Here is an 18,642-nt window from a genome sequence, read left to right on the forward strand (position 1 = left end):
GCTGGGAAGTGCAAGGTTCTGAGAGCCTGTCTTTCATTGCACTGGACATCAAAGTCATGCCCAAAGAATCAATCACAAGTCAAAGCCAAAGCTGTTCCCAAAGGCTCGTGGCAGTAGCCCCCTGGCTCATCCCGTGTTTGGGTTTGGTTGGGTCTCCGAGATAGGATTTCTCATAAGTGTTGTTAGTTCCAGCCACAATTCTAAACCCAAACTTGCTGAATATGCTTCTTTCTGTATTGTTTTCTTTCACTTTGATACTGAATTGGGTGACCATGTGAAAATAAAAGGAGGGGAGAGGGAGGGAGCATTTCAGTACTAGGAACCTCACAAATTTGTTTCATTTTGATCTGATTCATGTAAAACAGCTCATGGTGTATTGGGAGAAGAGGAAATGGAAGTCCTATTTCCAAGATTTATAGACATTTATGTAGAGCTTTCTAAGCTATTTCTGGGTGGGAACCATACTAAGAGGTGAGGGGAACATTAGTGAGGGTTCTGTCTGTCATCTATTTTATTTTATTTGAAAATCAACATTTTGGGGTGGCCAGTGACAGGATAACATCTCTGGTTGCTCATAGAAGAGATCTCTGTTTTGATTACACTGGAGATTCCTGGCAGCACAGCTTTTGGAATGAATTGGCTGGAGCTGGAAGAATGAAAGTTGGGAATTTGAACTCCCAGAAACACTATGTTCAAAACTGTGGAGATCTGTAGTTTGTGAATCATCAGCAATATTAAAAAATAGTGAAATCCAGATGAAAGATTTTTAGTTCATAGATAAGAGAATAAAAATGAATTTCTAACCATGTCCTTGGAAGAAGACTTATAATTGGATTTGCCTTGTGTGCCAGAACCTCACAGGGATGGGTGACTATAAGGAGCTTCTGGGTCTGGCCCAGAGGTGCAATTGTCCCAACTTTTCAAAGCTGCAGTTTAGGAACCTGAAGTGGGTGGCAATTACATAACTTCAGGTGTTTGTTTAAATATTCAGTTCAACAAGTAATTAAATTTTCTTGCAACAAGTTAGTGGTGGCCCCAGTGTGGAGACTTAAGAGCTGGAAATTCCTGTGAATGTGGCAGAATTGGTGACTCTTGCTGATGGAACCAGGGCCAAGTGGAACAGCGTCCAAAGCCCTGGATGAGGAATCTGGGAAAAAGGCAGAGCTATCAGGGCCCTGTGACTCAAGCAGGAAAGGGAAACCATGGGTCCGTCCCACAGTGGTTGGACTCTAGGTCTGTGTTCTTTAAGGTCAAGGACAGACCTCTAACATTCCTGAATGCTGACTTCATGAAAATGTACTGCCCTTGGGTACTTCAAAAGTTCAGGCCAGCCCAGCAGGAGGGCACTGAGAGAAGGGTCTGAGGAAAAAGTAGAACTGAGGAGACTTCAATCCTTTGGCCCTCAAAAAAGACTGCTGAAGGGACAAACACCACCAAGAGTGCCTGACACTTTGTTGAGACATGGGTTTGATTACAAATGGAGGACACAGGAGACAGCTCTGAGAAATGAGGGACAGATCTGCAAGCTTTGAGGGACAAAGCCAAGTAGAGAACCCCAGCTTAGTACTGCACTTTCTGGAACTCAAGATATGTAGCTACAAAACCCCAAGCATTAGACCCAAACACAAACCTCACAGAGACATAGACTCAGGCCCAGATCTGATGCTGACTCTGGACACCTCTGAGAAGCCACTTGCTTCTCTTTGCTGTGTTAAGCTGACGATGTCCTGTATGCAGAGCAGACAGCCTGAGTTGGACACCTAATCAGGTCCTGGGGAAAATGAGCTGCCATCATTTTCATCTCTTTTACCCCTGTTACTCTCTCAGCTCCCTCCATGCTTCAGGGTCTGATTCTACCTTTTTTCAATTCAAGAATGCATTTCTTTTGCCCAGCCTCCTGAGCCCACAGCTGCTCACGACTGGGGGTGTGTCTGTCGCCACTGTCACATCCAGGAGAAACTTCCATGATACACTTCAATATAACCCCTGTGTGCTGACTCTGTGTGGGTATGATTCATGTCACCCTGGTATCTCAGGGCAGGATCCAGCAGAGAGCTACAGCTGAGACACACAGGAAGGGGGATTAACTGATGATATAGAGGACTCAATACAAAATGTAGACCCAAAGTTCTGATATTTGTACATACATGGTTTTGAAAAGTACTGTAACTTGACTGTTGTCTCATCAGCAAAACAGGAATACCACTGCCCTTACAGGGAACACAGAGTAACAGTGTGTCTTATATGCCTGGCTTGAGGAGGAGCCATGAACTCAAATTTGGTAGCCTCATGTGTGCAGTACAGGGCTGTCCTATCTCCCACCTCATGAACTGTGGATGAGGAAACACAGACAAGGACACCAGAGCTCAAGGAGGCTCAGAAACTTCTTTAGGTCTCAGGTGTCGTCTTATGACAGGGTGGGCATTGAGCACAGGCCTAATGATCCTTTTCAAACCCTATAGGTTCAGAACTTTCATTTTGCTGGACCAGGATCCCTGTCTTATATCTGGTAGGATTAGGGGTCCAGGGCCAATGTTGGAGATTCAGATGCCCTAGAAAGTGAGTCTAGGTTTGGCTAAAGAGAAGAGGTGAGGGCCAGGGGAGGAAGTGGACCATGGACTTGAGGTTGAGGTTCAGGCTCTCCTGGAGGGACAGGAGAGGACAAAGGAGGAAAAGGCAAGAAGGAGCAGGATCATTTGCCACTCCAGACATGAGCTCAGCAGACCTCAGAAATCCATTCATTCTTTAATAAGGTGGCCACAAAATTTATCATTCCAACTAGGACATTCTGAAAGAGAAAGGGCATTATTAGTCACTTTGGGAGGAAAACAGGCAGACATTGGGACGGTCTGGGCACATCAGGGTGAATGGTTACTGCATTCTTTAAGGACTGAAAAGGTATCTGAATAGCACCACTGATAGTCTTGTTTTCCCAGGGGATGATCCCCTCAGGGGGAATCCTGGGGTTCAAGTTCTGCACTTTCTGGGACCCCAAGGTCCAGGCCTTTGCCCCTTGTACCTTCCTGGGTACAAAGCCAGAACACAGGTTCATAGAGACCAGGCATGGTTAGGTCAGCAGGGACTCCATGAATCCTGCCCCATTACCACTGAGCTCCCTGAAGAGGCACCATAGTGGCTATGTGGCCCTTGGCTGCTGCCATCTGAGAACACAGGCCTTGGCAACTACAGATAAAGTGCCTTGTGGGTGAGATCTGTTTTGTTATTCTGGAAAAACCCAGAGCTAGGACTGCACTCTTCCTGTGGTGGCTCAAACACCAGCCTCTTCTAGAGAGCGCATAGATGAGCTATGGAGTCAGTGCTTGGATTCCATAGCTGCAGCTCTATGGCACTGGGTGTTGCCGTGGACCTTTCTGAGCCTCTAGTCCTTACCTGTGCCTTCTGTCAGTGGCATCTTTATAATGCATATTAGTCAGTTGCTCTACTCTTGAAGTATTAAGTTCAATAAGAGCACAAACCAGGATGCCCCAAATAGGGTAGCAATTGTAACTATGGTGTTTCGGTTTTGAAATATCATCATTTAATTATAAAGTCTAGAGAACTTCAAGAATGAAAATAATGACCATTAGATGTATACTATAATTATAAAATGTACCCTGATTTTAGAAATATTAGAACATTATTTAAATTATTGTTACATCCAGAAAATCTAGTGTTATAGTTTAACTTCTTTCCTTCTACACCAGAGCAGGACACTTTTTTTTTTTTTTTTTTTACCACAATATACACTAAAAATTGCACTCGACATTGAAATACACACACATGTGAAAATTGTTTTTTTCCGTTAGTAGGTGAGACATGTCAATATTTTCCATACTATTCTCTCCTCTTCTTATTTATTTATTTATTTTTTTGAGGGAAGAAGACATTTTAGTTTAATAAAGATCAAAGCAAGAGATACAATTCTATTTTTCAAAGTATATTTTATTGATTATATTGTTACAATAGTTCCAATTTTTTCCCCTTCACTCTCCTCTGCCCAGCACCACCCCTCCCCAGGCAATCCCACCCCCCACTTCAGTCCATGCCCATGGGTTATACATACAAGTTCTCTGGCTTCATCCTTTCTTATATTATTCTTTAAAAAAATAATTAATTAATAACAATCCTCCCCTCTCAGACTTAAGACCCTTTATAATCTTATAAAGGACAATAGGCAAAGGTCTTGAGCTCCTCTAGCTGCTTCTGGCTGGGCATGGTTGTCATCCTACCTACCCTTGGGTCCAGAAATCCCTAATAAGAATAGGAGTCTGGAGGGGAGGGTGGCCTTCCCACATGAAGAAGGAGCTTCCAGACTCCAGCTTGGCTGTCCCCAGACAACAGCATGCTTGGTTTAATAGGCTGGCATCTTTGTTGTATTCCGGGAGCAACAGATTTGGCAACAGGGTTAAAAGACATCATTCTATCCATACCCATTCAATGAAAAAAGACAGGTATTAATTTTACAATGTCCCACATTAGGGAAAAGAAGGGCTTCTTTGGAGGAAGGTGTGCCAGGTACATCTTACCTGTTCAAACCCTTTTGCCCATTATACTTCGTTTGGGATGAGGGAAATATTTTAGGTTTCCCCCCCTCTCAGACCTCTGGGCCCATTCTATCCAAGCCATTAGGATAGAAAAGAGAAACCAGTTTTAAAGTGAAGCCCACAGACCAGTCCATTCTTCACCAATTCAGCCACTTAGTTCAGCCAAATCATTCAGTCTCAGGAGGCAGCGATGCAGACAGGGTTAAGCGAGGCCTACACATACAGAAAATTATTCAGGTAATAAGATCATAGGCTTATGCCCTTTGAAAACAGAAAACAAATGTTAATTTATGCAACATAACCCACAAAGCAGTCTTTAAATCTGTAAGATGGTCTTATTGGAAAGACATCCAGTTACAAGGCATTTGATTCTTCTTGCCTGCAAATTAAACATCTTTGATGATGCCACAGACCTAGTTTAACTTTCAAATGAAAACAAAGTTTAACTGAAAATAAACTTTAAAGACAGTTAGCTGCACTACTTTATAGTCTACCACTGAGCATTGTGACTTTTCTTGAATCACGATTTTTCTCCTTAAGATTACCTTCCTTGTCATTAAAGGGACCGCATTAAGTCCAGTTTTAATTTATCCTGTTCATTTGCATAAACACAACAAGAGCAGCAAATCATCACATATGATTGTTACGCCTGCTTTGCTGGAACTTACACAAGGAACATTTAGGGTGACTTTCAGTCTGCCCTTAAGGGCACAGAAGCTGAGCCACATACCTGCCATTCAGTCTTGCCTGTAAATGACTGTCTTTTCCAAGTCCTTCAGGTTTTCCATTGTGCCTTAAATTCCCTTCTAGCCAAATTTCAGAAAAACAACCTTCATTCCTTCCCTGGAAAGATTGCCGTGGACCACACAACCAACCAAGGTACCAGGCCTTTTTTCTTGTGGGCTCTTATTACCTTTGAAAGTCAATCCTAGTTCCTCAGGGCTTTTTGGTAACAACCAGAGCCCAAGCAAGTCTCCTTTAGGCATGACATTCCAGTCAAAGTCTTGATAAAAAAGACCTCTATTAACAACTGGTCTTATTGGTTTTATGCAAAGAACTTTTTGTCATTACTTACCTCTTCAGAATGCCAATTTCTGGAGAGATCAGATAGGGAGAAAAAATATACAGTGTAAAGGAAAATCCTTGTCCTTCTAATATTCACTGAACTTGCATTTTCATTCTTTATATTTTCTTTTTTTCCCGCACTAAAATTTTTTTGTTTGTTTTTCCATTACAGTTGTCCCACTTTTTTTCCCTCTTACTTCCCCGCACCCTGCCCACCCTTTCTCCCACAGTCAGTCCCCACCTAGTTGTCCATGTCTGTGGGTCATTTATACATGTTTTCTGACCAGACCCTTCCCCTTCTTACCCCCTTTTCACCCTCCCTCTTCCCCCCTTGTCACTGTTAGGCTATTACTTGTTTACATACCTTTGGTTCAATTTGCACATTTGTTTGTATTGTTCATTAGTCTCTTGTAATAGGTGATAGCATAAGGTATTTTTATTTCATTGCCTGGCTCATTTCGCTAAGCATAATTCTCTCTAGTTCAATCCATGCTGTTCAAATAGTAGATGTTCCTTCTTTCTTTCTGCTACATAGTACTCCATCGTGCAAATGTACCACAGTTTTTTGATCCACTCATCTACAGATGGACACTTAGGTTGTTTCCAGCACTTAGCTATTGTAAATAGTGCTGCTATGAACATAGGCGTGCATAGGTTCTTTTGAATTGGTGTTATAGGATTCTTCGGATATAATCCTAGCAAAGGAATTGATGGTTCAAAAGGCAGTTCCATTTTTAGTTTTTGAGAAAATTCCAAACTGCTTTCCATAGTAGCTGCACCAGTCTGCATTCCCACCAGTAGTGCACCAGGGTTCCCTTTTCTCCACATCCTCGCCAGCACAAGTTGTTTGTTGATTTGTTGACGATGGCCATTTTGAATGGTGTGAGGTGGTATGTTATTTTGGTTTTGATTTGCATCTCTCTAATGGCTAGTGATGATGAGCATTCTTTGATATGTCTATGGACCCTCTGTATGTCCTCTTTGGAGAGGTGTTTGTTCAGGACCTTTGCCCATTTTATAATTGGGTTGTCTGTCTTCTTGGTGTTGAGTCATATAAGTTCTTTATATATTTGGGAAATCGATCCCATGTCTGAGGTATCATTGGCAAATATGTTTTCTCATATGGTTGGTTTCCTTTTCATCTTGCTGATGTTTTCTTTTGCTGAGCAGAAACTCTTTACTTTGATGTAGTCCCATTTGTTTATTCTTTCCTTTATTTCCCTTGCCTTAAGAGATATATCAGTAAAAATGTTGCTATGTGGGATATCTAAAATTTTCCTGCCTATGTTTTCCTCTAGGACTTTTATGGTGCCATGGCTTACATTTAAGTCTTTGATCTATCTTGAGTTTATTTTGGTGTACAGTGTAAGTTAGTGGTCTAGTTTCATTTTTTTGCATGTCCCTATCCAGTTCTCACAAGACCATTTGTTGAAGAGGTTCTTTTCACTTCATTTGATGTCCCTTCCCCCTCTGTCAAATATTAGTTGACTATACAGACCTGGGTTTATTTCTGGCCTCTCTATTCTGTTGCATTGATCTATATGTCTGTTCTTATGCGAGCATCAGGCTGTTTTGATTATCGTGGCCTTGTAGTATAGTTTGACATCAGGTATTGTGATTCCTCCTACTGTGTTCTTGTTCCTCAAGATTGCTGTGGCTATTGGGGCCCTTTGTGGTTCCATATAAATTTTTGAAGAATTTGTTCTAGGTCTGTGAAATATGTCAGTGGTATTTTAAAAGGTTTGCATTGAACCTATAAATTGCTTTGGGTAGTATGGACATTTTAATGATGTTGATTCTTCCTATCCATGAACATGGTATATGCTTCCATTTATTTGTATCTTCCTTAATTTTTTTCTTCAGTGTTATGTAGTTTTCTGAGTACAGGTCTTTTACCTCCTTGGTTAAGTTTATTCCTAGGTCCTTTATTTTTATTGTTGTTATGGTAAGTGGTATTTTTCTTTTAGTTTCTATCTCTGAAATTTTATTATTGATATACAGAAATGCCTTCAATTTCTGAACGGCGACTTCATACCCTGCTATTTTGCCAAATTCACTTATTAGGTCGAGTAGTTTTTTCGTGGATTCTATAGGGTTTTCTATGTACACTATCATGTCGTCTGCAAATAATGACAGTTTTACTTCCTCTTTTCCACTTGGATGCCTTTTATTTCTCTTTCTTGTCTGATTGCTGTCGCTTGAACTTCTAAGACTATGTTGAAAAGGTGTGGAGAGAGTGGACATCCTTGTCTTGTTTCTGATCTCAGGAGGAATGCTCTCTGTTTTTGCCCGTTGAGTATGAAGTTGGCTTCTGGTTTCTTATATATGGCCTTTTTTTATGTTGAGGTATGATCCCTCTATTCCCATTTTGCTGAGTGTTTTCATCATAAATGGGTGTTGTACTTTATCAAATGTTTTTTCTGCATTTATTGCTATGATCATGTTGTTTTTGTCTTTCATTTTGTTTAGGTGATGTATTATATATATTGATTTGTGAATATTAAATCATCCCTGCATCACTGGGATGAACCCCACTTGATCGTGGTGTTTAATCTTTCTAATGTGATGCTGTATCCGGTTTGCCAATATTTCGTTCAGGATTTTAGCATGTATGTTCATCAGTGATATGGGCTTATAGTTTTATTTCTTTGTTGTATCTTGATCTGGTTTTGGAATTAGGGTAATACTGGCTTCATAGAACAAGTTTGGGAGTCTTCCATCTTCTTGGATTTTTTGGCGTAGTCTGAGGAGGATAGGAGTTAGTTCTTTCCTAAATGTTTTGTGAAATTCACCTGTGAAGTCATCCGGTCCAGGACTTTTGTGTGCTGGGAGCTTTTTGATTACTGCTTCAATTTCACTAGTTGTTATTGGTCTGTTCGGGCTTTTTGCTTCTTCTTGATTTAGTTTTGGGAGATTATAAGTTTCCAGAAATTTGTCCATTTCATTAGGTTGTCAAATTTCTTCCCATAGTGGTGTTCATAATAATTTCTTACAATCTTTTGTATTTCTGTGCTATCAGGTGTGATTTCTCCTCTTTCATTTCTGATTTTATTTATTTGGGTCCTCTCTCTTTTTTTCTTGATGAGCCTGGTTAAAGGCTTGTGGATTTTGTTTACCTTTTCAAAAAACCAACTTCTACTTTTGTTGATCTTTTGAATTGTTTGTTTAGTCTCTATATCATTTAATTTTTCTCTTATCTTGATGATTTCCCTCCTTCTACTCACCCTGGGCTTTGTCTGTTGTTCTTCTTCTAGTTCTTGTCGCTGTGGGGTTAATTTTTTATTAAGGTATATTTTATTGATTATATTGTTACAATAGTGTCAATTTTTTCCCCTTTGCTCCCCTCTGCCCAGCACCCACCCTCCCCCAAATATCCCCCCCAAGTCCATGCCCATGGGTCGTACATACAAGCTCTCCTGCTTCACCCTTTCATATATTCTTGTACTTTTTAAAAAATAAATAAATGATTAATTAATTATTTTAACAATAAAAAATAACAATCCCTCCCTCTCAGATTTAAGACCCTTTATAATCTTATAAAGGACAATAGGTGAAGGTCTCGAGCTCCTCTAGCTGCTTCAAGCTGGACATGGTCGTCGTCCTACCTACCCTTGGGTCCACAAATTTATAATAAGAGTGGGGATGTGGAGGGGAAGGTGGTCTTCCCACATGCGGAAGGATCAAGCAGACTCCAGGTCAGTTGGCTGTCCCTGGACAACGGCGTGCTGGGTTTAACAGGTTGGCATCCTTGTTGTATTCTCTGGTTTAATTTTGCTCATTTGTTTGTGTTTTTCATTAGTTTCCTGTTATAGATGACAGCATAAGGTATTTTTCTTTTGTTGCATGGCTTATTTTGCTAAGCATAATTCTCGCTAGTTCCATTCATGTTGTTGCAAATGGTAGAAGTTCCTTGTTACTTTCTGCTACATAGTACTTCATTGTGTAGATGTACCACAGTTTTTTGATCCACTCATCTACAGATGGGCACTTAGGTTGTTTCCAGCACTTGGCTATTGTAAATAGTGCTGCTATGAACATAGGAGTGCATAGGTTCTCTTGAATTGGTGTTTCAGGATTTTTCAGATATAATGCTAGCAATGGAATTGCTGGTTCAAAAGGCAGTTCCATTTTTAGTTTTTTGAGGAAATTCCAAACTGTTTTCCCTGGTGGCTGCACCAGTCTGCATTCCCACCAGCAATGCAGTAAGGTTCCCATTTCTCCACATCCTCACCGGCACAAGTTGTTTGTTGATTTGTTGAAGATGGCCATTTTGACTGGTGTGAGGTGGTATCTCATTGTGGTTTTTATTTGCATCTCTCTGACGGCTAGTGATGTTGAGCATTCTTTCATATGTCTATGGACCCTCTGTATGTGATTGTTCAGGTCCTTTGCCCATTTTTTAATTGGGTTGTCTGTCTTCTTGGTGTTGAGTCATATGAGTTCTTTATATATTTTGGAGATCAATCCCTTGTCTGAGATATCATTGGCAAATATGTTTTCCCATAGGGTTGGTAATTTTTTATTATTCTTCTATCCTTTGTAGGTAGGCCTGTATTGCTATGAACTATCCTCTCAGGACTGCTTTTGCTGTATCCCATAGGTTTTTGGTTGTTGTGTGTTCATTATCATTCGTTTTCAGAATTTTTTAAAATTTTTTTCTTGATGTCATTGTTAATTCATTCATTATTTAATAGCATGTTATTCAATCTCCATGAGTTTGAATGTTCTTGAGTTTTTCCCTTGAGGTTGATTTCCAATTTTAAGCCATTTCGATCTGAGAAGATGCTTAACATAATTTCAATTTACTTGAATTTGCTGAAGCTTGTTTTGTGTCCTACCATGTCATCTACCTTTGAAAATGTTCCATATGCACTTGAAAAGAATGTACATTTTGCTTCTTTGGGGTGAAAAGTTCTATACATATCGACTAAGTCCATTTGATGTAGAGTGTTGTTCAATGCCTCAATATCTTTTCTGTTTCTTTGCTATGAAGATCTGTCCATTGTTGACAATGGGGTGTTAAAGTCTCCTACTATGAGTGTGTTGCTGTCTATATCCTTCCTGAAGTCTTTCAAAATTGTCTTTACATATTTGGGTACTCCTAAGTTGGGTGCATATATATTTACAAGGGTTATATCTTCTTGATGGATTTTTCCCTTAAGTATTATGAAATGTCCTTCTTTGTCTCTTTTTATGGCCTTTGCTGTGAACTCTGTTTTGTCTGATATAAGTATTGCTACTCCAGCTTTTTTTTCATGTCCATTTGTTTGAAATAGTTTTTCTATCCTTTCACTTTCATTCTGTGTAGATATTTTCTTTTGAGGTGTGTCTTTTGTAGACAGCATATATGTGGGTCATGTTTTCTAATCCATTGAGCTACCCATGTCTTTTGATTGGAGCATTTAATCCCTTTACATTTAAGGTTATTATTAATAGGTACTTATTCATTGCCATTTTCCCCCTTTGTACTTGTGCTCTTCTCTGTCTCTCCCTGTTTCTTCATCTTCTTAAAACAGACCCTTTAGCATCTCTTGCAATGCTGTTTTGGTGAAGATGTATTCTTTTAGCCTTCTTTTGTCTTGGAAACTCCTTATTTCACCTTTCATTTTGAATGAGAGCCTTGCAGGGTAGAGTATTCTTGGTTGTAGGCCTTTGTTTTTCATTGCTTGGAATAGTTTTTAGCATTCCCTTCTGGCTTGTAGTGTTTCTGTCGAGAAATCTGATGATCGCCTTATTGGAGCTCCCTTGTATGTTATTAGTTGTTTCTCTCTTGCTGCTTTTAGGATTCTGTCTTTGTCTTTGAATGCTGCCATTTTAATCATGATTTGTTTTGAAGTGGGCCTGTTTGGGTTCACCTTCATTGGGACCCTCTGTGCTTCCTAAACTTGCGTAACTCTTTCTCTCATCATGTTAGGGAAGTTTTATTTCATTAGTTTTTCAAACAGATTTTCTATCCCTTGCTCTTCTTCTTTTCCTTCTGGAATACATATTATATGGATATTATTATGTTTCATGTTGTCCTGCAGCTGTCTTAAAACCTCTTCTTTCTTGTTCAGTCTTTTTTCATTTTGTTGTACTGTCTGGGAGTTTTTTTCTACGTTGTCCTCCAGCTCACTGATCCGATTTTCTACTTCTTCTAGCCTGCTTTTAATTCTTTCTACTGTGCTCTTCGATTCAGAAATTGTATTATTCATTTCCTCTTGGCTCTTATTGATAGCTTCTATATCTTTTTTCATGCTGGTTTAATTATCAGTAAGTTCCTTGTAGTTTCCCTGGAGTTCGTTGTAGTTTTCCTTGAGCTCGCTGAGTTCATTGATCCTCCCCATAATCCATGTTTTGAATTCCATATCTGATAGTTTGCTTCCTTCTATTTCATTTAGCACTCTTTCTGAGGATTCTTCCTTTCCTTTCCATGGGGAGTTGTTTCTCTGCTCCCCATTTTTGTGACTCTTATTTTTTGTTGCTGCTTCTTAGATTGATCTGCACTTTCTGGATTTGTTCCTGGTGGTGTTAGATCGTGTACCAGCCTGGCCATAGGCAGCCTGTTGGAGACTACCAGGGATCTACTGCCTTTGTCTCTCTCCTTTAGTTGTTAGTCTATTCAATCTGTGATTAGCCATCAGGCTTAAGGACTGAGGGTTGAGCAGCTTAATTTCTGTAGGCAGGGCTTTGCTTCCCCTCAGGCTGATGCCACTCACCACTCAGAAGGAAATGGTCTGCCTGCAGTATTGGGAGTGAGTCAGCACTGGGACCTGGTCTGCCTCTCCCCCAGTTCTCCCCTCAAAGCCACCTCACCAAATTCTCCCCAAGTGTCTCTAGTCCTCTGTGCCTTCCCTCTGCTTGAGCCCAGAATAAGTGCAGGCCAAAATATTTTTGTATGTGATCTGCTTAAGAATGCCTTTTCTCCAGCTGTTTCTCTCAGGCTAGCAAGAAACCCGGTGATTTTTTTTTTTTTTTCACAGCTGGATACTATTTTACTTTCCACTCTGTTGCTGTAGACTGGGAAGCCCAGCTGGGGGTTTAGTCGCTGCCCTTCTCAGGGGGAACTCCCGGATGCTAAGCTGTTTCTCAGTCTCTTCAGCTGCCACCCATGAGAGTCCAGCCAGCCCTTTCACTCCCTACCGGTAAGGTTGTGATGTAGAGGCCTTTCCTGTCTCTCCATGGTTATAAGACTTCTCTCCAGCTATTGTTCAGTTGCTTATTCTAGGTGATTTCTCCAAAATTAAGTTGTAAATCCAGACTGGTCCTGGGAGGAGGTTAGTGTAGCTTCCACTTACTCCTCCACCATCTTGGATCACCCTCTTATTTTCTTAAGTCAATGCTATTTTATTTTTCTTAAGTTCCTGCTTCTGACAGGCTATACTGATTTCCCAGCCTGAGTTTTCCCAGCATTTCTAGATGGACCCTCATTTATACTCTAGAAATACCCTTGGGTGACACAGAGCTAATGGCAGCTTAGCCCACCTGTGCCCGGGACACCACTTTTCAAAGTGCAAGAAAAGTGGTTTAGTTCATTGGAACCTAACAGCCCAGGATCAGATCTGCCCCCCCCCCCATATGTCTGTGCTCTGAGACATGGAAGAGCCACAGATACCTTGACTTCAAGCTCTGTGTCTGTCACACCGGAGAGGGCTGGTCTTTCATGGGAGTGTTGGGAAGATGGAAAGCAACAACGCCTGGAAAGTACCTGAATGGGTCTGGCAGTCACAGGCTACCCTGGAAATATCAACCAAATGGGAAGTGCCTGACCAAGGTTTTTGCTGATTTAAGGAACTGTATAGGGAATGCATTAACCTCTAGTTCCCCTTGACTACTTGAGCGGGGGGTGGATGTTCTCTCAGAGGAAGGACTGCAGGAGTTGGTCCTTGGCAAACCTCATTCCTGGGTGCCAAGGCTCTGGGAACTCCAGGAGTGGCTTGAAGGAGAGCCACTTTTCCTGAACTCAGGAATGTGCAGAATGGTTGCTTCCTCATGGCCTACAAACCCATGTGACCCAGCTGGGAGTCCCATGTTCAGGTAAATGCCTGGGAAGAGGCCAGAACAAGGTGAGCCTGGGATTGCCTCTGGGGCCACAAGACCGGTCAATCCTTTTCCCAGGAAAATGCCCCAGCTGTCATGTGGAGCTCAGCTGTGACTCCAGAAAGTTGAGCACAGTCAACACTGCAACAGATCCTTCCTGAATTCTTGGCCCTTTCCTTTACCTCCTTTCCAGAGGGTTGGTCTTCGCTCCTAGGTCTGGCTGTCAGCTGGGTGAACTGAGGCCATCATTTTGGGCAGGGAAGTGGAAAAGGTATGAAGGACTCTAGAAGCAAGGAGGGGAACCCTAACAAGGAGAGTTCCTGTTTGAAGCTGAAAAGGCCTATGTTGGAATCCCTACTCTGCCACTTTCCAGTGCATCCATTTGTGGAAGAACACTGTCTTGGTTTCCAGAAGCTGATCTCTGTTGATTGCTCTTTATACTTGTCAGTATCTGTGGACTCATGCTCCTCAAAAGCCCAGGCTGTATTCTATGCCTGGCCAGCAGTCCATTGTCCCAAATCAGGCCTGTGATGGCAGTAGAGCTCTCCTCCTGGGGACCTGCTGTCATCCTCCTGGGGACCTGCTGTCATCCCCCTAGACTCCAGCCCAACACTGACCACCCTGTTGTCTTTAAAGGAAGTATGTCCAGGTCCTTACAGGAGGGTTGAGCACTCAGAAGGATGTGGCTCTGGGGAAAGGGATGATCCTTTTTTTCCAGTTTTATTGAGAAATAATTGAAATACATCACTATATAAGTTTAAGGGATACAGCATGATGATTATACATACAAATGATTTCCACAATAGGTACAGCTAACATCGTCTTCTCATATAAATACAATAAAAAGAAAAAAAGGAAAAGAAGAAAAAAGGAAAATAAAAAGTTCTGGTAAACTCATAGGATTTACACTCTTAACAACTTTCCTATATATCATACTGCAGTGTCAGCTATAGTCAAGCTGTAGTCATCATGTTGTACACTATATCCCAAGTAATTATTTATCTTGTTCTGGAAGTTTGAATCTTTTGACCATGTTCCTCCAATTTTCTCTCTCCCAACCTCTGCCTCTGATACCTAGGATTCTGACCTCTTTTTTCTATGAGTTTGTAGGGTGGGGGGTAGTTTTGCATTTGTCTTTCTCTGACTGACTTATTTTACCTAGCATAATGCCTCCAAGTTCCATCCATGTTGCAAATGTAAGATTTCCTCATTTTTGTATGGCTAAATAACATTCCATTGTACATATAGATACAACTTCTTAATCTATCCACTTATTCATGGACATTTAGGTTATTTCCACTTGTTATCTATTGTAAATAATAGTGCTATGAATATGGAATGCAGATAATTTTCTAGTGTATTCATTTCTTTTGAATACATTCCCAGAAGTAGAATTGCTGGATCACATGACAGTTCTGTTTTTAATTTTTGATGACCTTCTAAACTGTTTTCCATAGTGGCTGCACAAATTTACATTTCCACCAACAGTGCACCAGGTTTCTCTTTTCTCTACATCCACACTATCACTTGTTATTTCTTGTATTTTTGATGATGGCCATTCTAACAACATGAGGTGATATATCATTGTGATTTTAATTTGTATTTTCCTAATAATAAGTGATGTTGTGCATGTTTCATGAACCTGTTGATTTTTGTGTATCTTCTTTGGAGAAATATCTATCTAGGTCTTTTGCCCATTTTTAATTGGGTTATTTATTTATTTTGCTACTGAATTGTATGAGTTCTTTATATATTTTATATATTAACCCTTTATCAGATATATGGGTTGCAAATATATTTTCCTTCAACAGTTGGTATTTTAACTTTGTTGATTTCTTTTGTTGTGCAGAAGCTTTCTAGTTTTACTTATTTCCACTTGTTCATTTTTTATTTGTTGCTTGTGCTTTAGGTATCATTTAGGTGTGGATTTGAGTATGTCAATAAATGCACAACCCTGTGAGGTGAGTATTGCTTCCTTTATTTTTGAAATGAGCAAAGAAAGGTTTCAAAAAACCATCATCAAGATCCATATTATGGAGCTTTAGTCCTATGTTTTCTTCTAATAATTTCATGGTTTTAGGTCTTAAATTTAAGTATTTAATCCATTTAAATTTATTTTTATGAGTGGTGTAGGTAATGGGTCCTGTTTCATTCTTTCGTATGTGAATATTCAATTATTCTGGTATTATTTATTGAAAAGACTGTCCTTTCTCCATTGAGTGTCCTTGGCTCCCATGTCAAATTATTCATTGACTGTATACACTTGGGTTTATTTCTGAGCTCTCAATTCTGTTTCATTAATCTATGTGTTGCTTTTATGTCAGTATCATACTGTTTTGATGACTGTAGTTTTAAAGCACAGCTTGAAATCTAGAAGTTTGATGTTTCCTACTTTGCTCTTTTTTTCTCAGAATTTCTTTGGCTATTTGGGGTCTTTTGTGTTTTATATAAAGTCTAGGAGTGTTTTTCCTACTGTAAAAATACCATTGGAATCTTTTTTTAAAATTATTTTTATTGTTTTTCTATTACAATTGTCCCATTTTTCCCAAATTGCCCCCCCACCCAACCCACCCCTTCTCTCACAGTCATTCCCCACCCCGTTGTCCATGACCATGGGTTATTTATACTAGTTCCTTTACTAAACCCTTCCCCTACTTACCCCGCTTCTCTCCCTCCCATCTCCCTCCTGATAACTGTTACTCTGTTCCTTATTCAATTTTGTTCATTTGTTTGTGTTGTTCATTAGTCTCTTGTAACAGGTGATATCATATGGTATTTTTCTTTCATTGCCTGGCTTATTTCACTAACCATAATTCTCTAGTTCCATCCATGTTGTCGCGAATGGCAGGAGTTCCTTCTTTCTTTCTGCTGCATAGCATTCCATTGTATAAATGTACCACAGTCTTCCATTGGAATCTTGATAGAGATTACAATGATTCCATAGATGGCTTTCGGTAGTATTGATATTTTAACAATATTAATTCTTCCAATTTACAAACATGGGCTATCTTTCTATTTATTTGTGGCTTCAATTTCTTTCATCAATATCTTGTAGCATTCAGAGTAGAGATTTTTCATCTCCTTAGTTAAATTTATTCCTGATTTTATTGTTTTTGATGTTATTGTAAAATGGGATCAATTTCTTTATTAGAAAATTTGTTATTAGTGTATAAAAACACTACTTAATTTTGTATGTTAATTTTGCATCATGCAGCTTTACTGAATTTATTGATTATATCTAAGAGTTTTTGGGTGGAGTCTTTAGGATTTTCTACACATAAAATCATGTCATCTGCAAATAAAGACCATCTTATTTCTTCTTTCCCAATCCTGACAATTTTATTTATTTTCCTTGCCTAATTGCACTAACTAAGGCTTGTAGTACTATGTTGAATAATAGTGGTGAGAGTGGGCACCGTTGTCTTATTTATGATTTTAAAGGAAAAGTTATTAATCTTTCACCACTGAGTATGATGTGGAAGGGGTGATTCTTTAATTCTGGCTTAAGAGAAATGAACCATTATCATTTTTCATGTTCTGGTGATTCCCAGGGGAGGGGTCATAGGATTCAAGATAAGGTGCAGTGTGTTTGACCCTTTGATATATGAACACTGAAGTAAGATGAATTTGGGTCCAAGTAATGACTTATCAGTGTGACCTTGAGTATGTAAACAAAGTACAACTTTGTGAGATGAGCATAGCTATCTTTATTTCAGAGATTAGCAAAAAAAAAAAAAAAAAAAGTTTCCAATATGTTAACATCCTGTTGATTTATTAGGCAATAATTCAAACAATATTTCTATGTGCTAGCCACAAAGAAAAATTAGTGAGAAAACGAGACCAAGCCCCATTCTTCCTGCATTGGTATTAACCTTCTTATTTAAAAAAAAAATTCAACAAACAAGTAAACATGGCAGGTGGTGCTAGGCAGAACAGCAGAATAAGGTGGTCAAGGCATGCCAGCATGGGGAGGGGCTGCTGTACAGGACAGGGAAGTCTGGAATGACTTTTCTGAGAAGGTGGTGGTGAGAGTAGACTAAAGGAAGGTACAGGATAAACCACATGGTCTCTTGGTGGAGACCACCTAATGCAAAAGAACTCTGACAAGGGTAGGGCTTGTCTGTTCAAGGGAGAGGAGGCCAGTGTGGTAGGTGCAGAGAAAGCAGTGAAGTCAGATAGGTTACAGGGGCCAGTAAGTGTAACTTCTGTTGGCCACTGGATGGTTTGAGTAGGGTTACATGGCTGGTCATTGTGACAGGCCACTCTTGCTGCTATTGAGAGGATACTGCAGTATATGATAGTGAGCCAGTTCAGGGGCTAATGCAGTGATTTAAGTAGAAAACAGCTGTGGCTTGGACCAAGATGGTAGCAGTGAGAAGTGACTCCATTTTGGATACATTTTGAAGGTAACTAATTGGGTTTGTTAATGGTTTAGTTTGGAGTTATGAGAGAATAAAATAAATCGAAGATTACTATAAGGTCTTAGCCTGTGTAACTTGAAGAAATGGAATTATCATTTGCAGAAATAGGATAAACAGTTTGGAGAAAACAGTGAAAATTAGCCATTTAAATTTCCATATGAAAATTTCAGAGGAGGAGCTGGGTATTCTAGTCTGGAGTCCAAAAGGGAGATCACTCTGAATTCCTTAGCTTTTATGTGGTGTTCAAGGCCAAGAGAGTGAATGAGTCTACTTAGTGCTAGAGAGAAGAGCTTATGAGGGCTGAGCAATGGTGCTTTCTTTTGTTTAGATGTCTGGAAGATGAGGAGGAAGAAACAAAGAGAAATTAAATTGTATGAAGCCAAAGAAACAGTCAGGAGTGGTCTCCTGAGAGCCAACGATAATGTGTTTCTAGGATGGTGATCAATCATTCAAATGATGCTGAGAGACTGAATAAGCTGGGAATTGATAACTGATTATTGGATTTTCCTAAAGGACTTAGTGATGGCCTTGACAAAGAGCAGTTCTAGTGGAATGAGTGGTATGGTCAAATTCTGATTAGAGTGGGTTTAAGA

Source organism: Furipterus horrens, unplaced genomic scaffold (assembly GCF_987537825.1).
Source record: "Furipterus horrens unplaced genomic scaffold, mFurHor1.1.pri manual_scaffold_5, whole genome shotgun sequence".
NCBI classification, from domain to species: domain Eukaryota; kingdom Metazoa; phylum Chordata; class Mammalia; order Chiroptera; family Furipteridae; genus Furipterus; species Furipterus horrens.